This window comes from Octopus sinensis, unplaced genomic scaffold, assembly GCF_006345805.1.
Source record: "Octopus sinensis unplaced genomic scaffold, ASM634580v1 Contig18750, whole genome shotgun sequence".
In the NCBI taxonomy this organism is placed as follows: domain Eukaryota; kingdom Metazoa; phylum Mollusca; class Cephalopoda; order Octopoda; family Octopodidae; genus Octopus; species Octopus sinensis.
The window spans coordinates 51,248-60,610 of NW_021835997.1; positions in this window are offsets into that span (position 1 = coordinate 51,248).

Here is a 9,363-nt window from a genome sequence, read left to right on the forward strand (position 1 = left end):
GAAGTCTACAAAATAATCAGACAATATTGGAATGTATTAGACGTTGTTGACAATCAAACGAGTCTGCCAACCCAACACTCCCAACATTGCTCAGGAAAGGAAGGACATGTTCTACCACTCAGTGAATACATTTCGACAACCAGAAATGTCGATTTGTGTGGTTTCGATTGTTTTTTGGTGGCTGCGAAGAGAGCACTTCAAACTGCTGATTAAATTAAGCGAATCGGCGTGTTGGACAGTCAGACCCTCCAAACGAAAGTCGAGTTGTGCATTTTCACAGCTTGTAGGTCAAGTCGAGACCGTTCTTTGTGGTCCTCGACTGAATAAATGTGAACAGGAATGTCTACTGGATGTGTGGACGTCCTCTATGACAGTCTCAGCACGCAAAGTCAGGCAGTCAAAACGACCAGCCAACTCCCGGGCTTTGTTGACTCTGGGAATTATCACTCGACCCGACCTATCCTCCATTCTTTCAAATTGCTCAGTGTTTATTACATTTTTGTTTCTAAGGATTTATTTCTGGCCTGGGAAGATGCTTCAAGTGAGAATAACCTTGTAGTCTCTCTTTCAATTGCTCGTTTTGCTTGACGTAGCAGTTTATTTCCATGTCCTATGGCTGATTAAAGTCGATTCGAACTTTGTTGTTCAATTCTAGCAAGGTCTGTTGTCTTTCTTTAGTCAACTTTTCTCCATCCTTTAACAACTTTTCACAAATCTGCTTTATTTTATTGCAGTTCAAATTTTCTTGGAGCATCAAAAGAAACACAGCAAAATATTTTGACGGTTACAAGGCGGCAAAAATCAAACACTTTCTGACATTTTATTGTTTAAAATAAACATATATTTAACAAAACTAAAAAACATATAAATTAATTAAAAAAGTTTAATTTCGAAAAATAAGGGAGTTGATTACAACTGTAGACTGGGAATGTTAGTAAGCAAATTAAACCAGAACTGGGGAATGGTGAACATATTTTCCCATTTCCGTGACAGTGGTGGAGTGCATAGGCAGTGCACAGTCCCTCCACCTAAATGAGTAGTTTCCCCCTCAATTTGAATTTCCATCAATTTATCAATTGGACTGACATAAATTGTCCCCGTGGGCACTGAGGAGACTGTCCAGGAAAAGAGATAAAAGTTGGTCAAGTCAGAGGGAAGTACATATTTGTTGAGTGAGTAAGGACAGTATCACATTCCACTCCTCGATTTGAGTAATGGACACTCCATACCCCCCAGATTTATCATCGACTGTCACGAAGGGGAGTCTGTCTGAGAAAAGTCACGGAAAATGTATTCAGATGGGTCATTAAAGTGCCTACACCTCCTTGGTCATTAAAGTGCCTGCAATGACTTGTGTAAATACACCACATTCTTCAAAGTACTCATTTTTATTGATTTAGAACATTCTGGAAGGCGACCAACTTCATTCCATTTCCCAACTCAAGACTGACCCAACATTCGTGGTGGAGGCAATCCACAACCAGCAGTTCCCCATCCTCCACTTGCTGGTCGAGTATGGCTTCACTAAGTCTGGTCGGTCTCTGGGTACTCCTTCAGGCATATTCCAGTCTCGGGGGCCACTGCTCTTATTGCTGCGGGCCAGTTCTACGAGATCACTGTTGGGCAAGGACTCGGATCCGAACGAATTCGACTTGCACTACTCCCCTCATGTACGCAGTCAGGGAGAACGACACAGCACTCGTCCGACTACTCCTCCGATATGGAGCCTCCACCAAAGTGCCTCCCAAGCCGGAAAAGTCGTCGGAGAGTGGGTGGTCAGTTGTAGTCTCGCCGTGTGTTTGCAAGTGTGGGGCAGTGCAGAAGGGGACACCCATTCACGTATGCCCTCTCTCCATTGATAGGAGGACGCCTATGAGAATCCATCATTCTCAGTATTCGTGAAAAGAACGTCGAGTTGCTTAAATTATTGATGGAGTACAAGCAATACACTCTCCACAGTGTTGTCAATGGCTATAGTGCTCTCATTGAGGCAGTCAAGTACCGGTCGGATCAGATCATCGACGTGCTGTTGGAGATGCCTGGTTGTCCACCCAGACTGACTGTGTTTAGATGTCGTCAGTGGAATTAATGATGTCTGTGGGTCTGGGTTAAAGACGGCTCTGTCCATGGCGTGCAAGACAGGATCTCATTTTTGAACTATTCCCTGTTTCAACTAATGTTGATAATTCTCGTCTTTTAGAGATATTCTGTTATTTTCAGTTTTAATTGTCGTGCCTGAGTGCGTTGTGCTTCTTGGTCTTCCTAATTGTGTCGTGTGAAATTATAACTTGTGAGCATTCTGCCACATTTTGTAGTAAGATGGTCAGCTGTTATCTTTGTTGATTTACAATGATTGAATAACAATTTCGGTCTAGCGTAAATACAGCATTCCTCAGTTAAAGGAAAGCTATTTCCCTGTATTAGTGACCCTCCAGATTCAAATTTACGTCCGTATTTTCTTGTCTCTTAATTGTCGGTTTATTTTCATTTTCTTCTAGCAGATCTCCTTCTGTTCTTTGGACGCCCATCTCTTTGCATTGCCAATGTTTCAATAGACAAAATCGACAATATAGAATTGCTTTGCTAATTGGGGAGTTGTCTTCTTACTTGATTCAAGATGATGGTATTCACTGCAGGCACACTCAGGCACTTGAATAGCACAGAATGGGTTGACTTGTCGTTGATTCGTTCTAGTAAAAATTTCTTTGTATTTCTTTGGCAGTTTCGAGGTTTACCCAAAGGAATCCTTACTTCTGAACGACATGTTGTTCTACCATCGTGGATCCACGGCATAATCCAGAATCAGACTTTGGCCACATTCATTCACATTGTATTGGATATGGCTGTATTCGAGAGGGCTCTGTTGGGGTGATTGGAAATGTTTACACAAACTGTTTTTTGGATTGTCTTAGCATTTGCCTGTGATATTCTCCTCTAGTTGAGATCATATATAAAAACATTAATTTATTGTCGAGAAATTAACTGTGTAATAACAGAAATTAGAGAAATAAAAGCATAAATAAAAACAGGCCAATCCGTCACTCTGGAAAGGGATTTGTGAATTGTCTCAATCAAACGCCTACATTGAACTATTTCAAAGTCTTGAATAGAAAGTCTCAAAGTAATTCTGTCTCCAAGAGATGTGACAGTTCGATTGAGTAACAACCCAAGATTGTCGTAGACTTGTCCACTCATGTCATTCATCAGACAGACACGACAGCCATTGCTAGTGATATGCTTGTGACTGAACTCAGAGAATACAAAATAGATCGATACACACACGTTTCACCAGTCTGTCCATCTGGCCTATCACTGCTATTAATTGTCTTTCTGAGGTTTCTTTGAATCTCCTCACTACTTGTTGGAGTCTTATCACCGAGTATTGACAGTCCAGCCTTTGTGGATTGGAATATGTATTATTAGGCGGGTCAGCGTGGTTGGATTCCTGGTCCTGCTTAAATGATTCTAATTCTATTTCTACTGCCTTGCATTTGAGTGACCAGTATGTGGACTGATTAATCACCCTACAGTAGCCTACAGTCCGGATTAACTTAAATCTCTGCAAATTAATGTAGTCTTCCATTTTGTCGTGCTCTGGTTTGGATTTTATCATATAAAGTGCGAGGGTTACTTTCCAGCACATTGCTATCCGTTCTTCGAAACAGTCATCACAAAAAAATACGATAGGAAATTTTCAGAAATTTTCACTTTAAACACTTTTTAAACACTTTTTAGTGTTTCAGAATTGTTCAATTAATTTTCTTATTTTTGAACAAATTTAACCACTTTTAAATTTATGTTTAAAGTTAATATTAAATTTAGTTAATTTCAAATAAAAATATATTTCAGCGCGTTTGTTGTGTTTTGTATTCCTAATTCTCTAGGCCAGGGTTTCTCAAGTTTTTTAACGTCGGGGCCAAATCGATAATTAACCATTGTCTTCGGGGCCGCAGAATAAATTAAATTAAAACTTTCATTAACTTTTAACTAATTTTTTTTTAGATTCATTTTTTATTCAGAAACCGAGATAGTTAGTCTTAATTAATTAAAGGAAAATGACTAAAACGAAAAATTGTTAACTAAAACGAAAAATTGTTAGCTATTTTAACTAATTGTTAACTAATTTGTCATAACACGGAATATAGGAGGCACATGTAGATCGCAAAAGCTGGCATAAGTGATTATCAGTCAATTTATTTCGATATTTATTTTTTATGTGAATCATTTTACTGAAAATTGACTCACATAAATAAGTGGATCCGAACATTGAAGCATATTTATAAGCATTTATGAGTATATTCGGATATTTTTAGGCCAATAATAACATCACATGCCTAAATTTTCAGATTTTAATTTTGATCTCCGAATATTAAGTGTCAAAATTGGTTGTTGTATTGACAGGGAATAGAAGACCTCGGATGGGCCGAACCAACCCAAATCCAAGAAAAGATAATTTCACTTGTGGTGAAGGAAGGGACATTGTGGCTCGAGCCTGCACTGGCTCAGGAAAGACAGGCGCATTCCTCTTCCCCATCATCCAATCGACCCTCTCCACAGTTTGCCACCCAAATCACGCCAAAGTGTCACTCTGATGACATAATCCGGATTGTTTTGTGCCCTACGAAGGAAGTATCTCACCAAACACACAAATTCCTCAAGAAAGTGTGCAAATATGCAGAAAAAGTGACCTCAGTCAACCTCTCCGACGACACAAGTGTGGAATTTCAGGAATATGTCCACGTCTCCTATTTAAGGTCGTTGCTGACGAACTACAAGCCGAATATAATAATTTCGACATACAAGCCTCTACTCCACCATTTGCACTCCCAAAAGATCCAAATCAACCCACTGCAAGGCATATCACGACCTGGATCGGAGAACGCAGAAACTCAGACGGACACTCAATCAAAATATATAACCAAATTGACTACATACTGTGCCGACAATCACAGAAAGCTTTACTCTGTGACGCCAGAACATATGGAGGAACGCTAACATCGAGTGACCATAAACTATTGGTAATCAAACTTCTCCTAAAGAGAAGATTTTGGATTAACAGAGTCGAAAACAGACACAGAGAAGCCAGATTTGCAGTCGAACTCTTAAGAAACTATCCTGTCTACAGAAATAACTACTCAGCTAAAATATCACAAATCATAAAATCGATCAATCTCAATTTACCTGCTGGAAGTATATGGAATAAACTCAAAAACAAAATAAAATCAGTGGCTAAACATACGATTAGGACAATTCCCAAAACCTTCAAAGGGATACACGACCCACAAATAGATTACCTCTCTTATATACAAAAGGATTTACGTATCAAACACATAAATACCCAAAACCGAGTGAAAGTAGCTGAGTTCAAAATTCAAAGTAACAAATCATGCGCGAAATCAAGAAAAAATGTCAGAAAAACTACGAAACAAGGCTACAAAACCTTGCAAATGAAGTGGGGAAGTACAAAAACGAAGCGCAAATGTTTGCATCTGTAAAGATGCTAGCGCGAAAGAAGAAATCGGAAAACCTAACAATTCATGATGAGCTCGGAAAAACGATTTAAAACAACCAGGAACGCACAGACACTATAGTCGACCACTTTGAAAAATATTTCAATTTCGAAAACGGAGAAACGCTTTACCCTTTCGATGGAGCGCCCAGAAAACTATCTAAAGAAATCACCTTATCGCAAGTTAAAATATCTGTGTCCAGACTAAACAACTCAAAAGCTCCAGATCCAGATAATGTTAATGCAGAACTCATAAAATATGCTCATGAAGAGCTCCAAAAACTTATTACTTACATTTTGAACAAAACTTTTGAAAAACACTCCAGAATTAATATCGGAAAGTTAAATTTTTTTGCTTATTTTTTCAAAATTATTGCTTTTATCTAATATTTAGTCCCGTCCAAATGTTAGAGGCACCCTATTTTTTTCCTAAAAAAGGCACTTATTTGTCATTTTTTGAAAAAAGTTTTTTGTTAATAACAAACTATTGAATAAAAAATCTTAACCTAAAATTTTTGAGCACATTTAGTTTATAATGTGTATTTACTAAGAAACTCAAAATAATACATCGTTCATATGTTAGAGGCACATTTCAATAACGAAAGACAAAATTATCCAAAAATTTAATATTTAGTCATTCCTCCATTATTTATGACTACCGAAGATATTCTTCTTGGAATTGACTCAAAAAGCTAAATAACCACACCTGTATCAATGTTTTCCCAGGCCTTCTTTGTTTCATTCCATAATTTTTGAATCGTTGATGCTCCACAGTTTTTAACTTCTTTTTTTAAAATTGCCCATAGATTTTCAATTATATTTAAGTCAGGAGATTGACTTGGCCATTTTTCCATGAGTTTTATGTTGTTTTCGGCCATAAACGCTCTAGTGAATTTTGATGTATGACATGTTGCTCCATCTTGTTGAAGAAAATAATTTTCTTCATAAAAATTTTCAAATCCTTCTTTTATAACGCGTTGATATTCGGCGGAGTCGACTGTTTTTCGGCAAAGGACAATTGATCTTTGCCCATTGCTTTTAATTGCTCCCCATATCGTAATTGATAAAGGGAATTTCACAGTTTCGATTGAATATTCTTTCTGTAATTTTGATCCAGGGGGTCTTCTTATGTATTGCCTAGACATCTGATTTAACTGAATCCGGCATTCATCAGAAAATATCACTAAATTCCAGTCGTTTTGATTCCACGGAATTTTAGTAAGACACCATGTATACCTTTTTCAACCTGAGATGCAGTCAATTTTGGTTTTTTTCACTGCAATGCGTCCGAATAAATTGTTGCGTCTCAAAATTCGTTTAATTGTCGAAAGACTCACTTTTCCGGAAAAGTTACAGCATATAAGAAGATCGTTGGTGGTCATTTTTGGGTGTAATTTTGACATTCTGATAAGATAGCGTTCATCATTTTTGGTTAATTTTTTGTTCCTTCCCTTTTTTGGCATATCGTTATATAAATATCCGTGTAAAAATCGCTTTTTAATTTTTTGAATGGCACAACGAGAGATTCCCAAATCTTTGGATATTTTCACTTGAGATTCGCCAAATTTTAATTTTTCGATGACGAGAAACCTGTTATAGACTGATACACGAGGCATTTGAATTTTTTATTAGAATTAATAATAATAAATTATAGAATTATTGCTTTTTACATAGGTGCCTCTAACATATGAGCGACCAATTATTTTTTGTTTTCAAGTTTGAGAATACTATCGGTCGAATATTTATAAAAACTTTGGAAATGTTTAATTTCCTTTAAAAACTTAAATTATTCTTTGAAATCTTTCGAAAAATAATAAATAAGTGCCTTTTTAGGGAAAAAAATAGGGTGCCTCTAACATTTGGACGGGACTGTATATAGTGGCGTGCGGTCCTCTTTGTCTCTTTGCCTCCCAATACACAACACACAGAGCCTCCAACCCGCTTTAAGAGGAAAGCACCAACTATCGACGTTGAGCTTACCTCTATGATTCGCAAAATAATCGCTATATGCGATGAAAAAGGCCTCGATATCAACAATCTGTTGTCCCTTTCTCTTGGAAGGGAAAGGATTGATCAGGCGTGAGCCCCTTTCTGTCTATTATCGCTGTGAACGCACGTTCTCTAAAGAGAAGGCGTTCAGAGATTGAGGATATGTTATCCCATAACCCCGTGGACCTTTTGATCGTAAACGAAACAAAAATCAAAAAACATGATGATTACTACTTGGATGGCTATCGTTCCCTTGATATTAAGTGGAAGCCGGGCTCGATCGCTGGAACAGGCACTTCTATCTACTACAAATCAACTCTAAGGGTGAAAAATCTAAAAATTGTGTCCGAGGAATTGTGTGAATTCCTCACAATCGACGTCCTTCTGGAAAAAGGGTGGGTAACAATCGGAGGGATGTACTCAAAATCCCTTTCCAATTATTCATCGCTTATCAAGGACTTTTTTGCCGATAAATGCCAAATGCACATCTTTTGGCTGTCTGAGAACCAACAGGGATGGCATCATTCTTAAGAAGCTTTCAGAATCTCTCAGTTTCTCGGTCATCACATCAAAAACCCCAAATCATTACTCACCAGGAGGGTGGGACTATTTGGGCGTAGCATTGGTCTCTATGTCTACTCTTCAATTTATGGAACAACCGTACACCTTAAATGATATTGGAAGTGACCATCTACCAATTTTATACAAACTCAACCTGGGACCTTTAAAGGGTAAACCAACTTTTATACGATATAACCTCTCGACTATAAACTGGGAACACTACCGAAAATGTTTTACACTTTATCTGAGCAATTTCGCTCCTAAACTTGACGAAAATTCTTCATCTGAGGACCTCGAGAAGTCTAGCAATTCCCTTATTGGATACATAAAGTCTTATCTGGAAACATATTCTACAAAAATCGTCTCAAACAATAGGAAAACTCACATGCCAAACATGAATGTTGAAATCCTACTAAGGAAAAAACAATGTCTAAGGAACAAACTCCGGCGCTGCGCAGATTTTCGTGACCGGTCCGTTTTGGAAAGTGAAATCTTCACCATTACGGAAGAAATAAGAAAATCGGCGAAGGTGGCGAAGGATAAAAAATGGAATACTGAGTGCAAAAAGCTACATAAAGGAAGTCCAAATTTTTGGAAGGTCTACTCGAAATTAACCTCGACGTCTGAGAAAACTATACCTAAACTGCTAAAACAAGATGGATCCCCTGCATCTCATGAAGAAATCCCGAACATATTTGCTGATAGTCTCAAAAGAATACAAGAAGTCAATCCGGATACAAATCTATCTGATTCAGCTTTGTTTGATATGGAAAAAGAGTTGGAAGACAATCTTAGCTCATTACCAATGTGCTCGGAATCTATAACGTGCAAAGACGTGGAAAATGCAGTTAGATACTCCAAAAATAACGCTCCGGGAAAGGACAAGATAACCATGCGCATGTTCAAAGAAGCTCCCAAGCAACTTTACGAATATTTGGGATGTCTCTTCTCCCGCAGTGTGAGCTTGGGATACGTCCCTTCTTCATGGAAACTGACGGAGGTAAGGATGATACGGAAGCCTGGAAAACCTGGTTACTTGGCGACAAGTTATAGGCCTATAAGCCTAATTCCTACCATCAGTCGAATAATGGAAAGGGTAATGTTTGAACGACTCTCTGAACACGTCGAGAGAAATGGTTATCTCAAAGACGTGCAGTGGGGCTTTCGGAGGGGTCGTTCCTGTGCTGACTGTCTTTATACACTCAATTCGTCGATTGTAAAGGCTCTGGATTTCAAAGAGTGTCTGACAATTGTGTCTCTAGACATCTCAAAAGCCTTTGATATGGTTTGGCACCTCGGTCTCC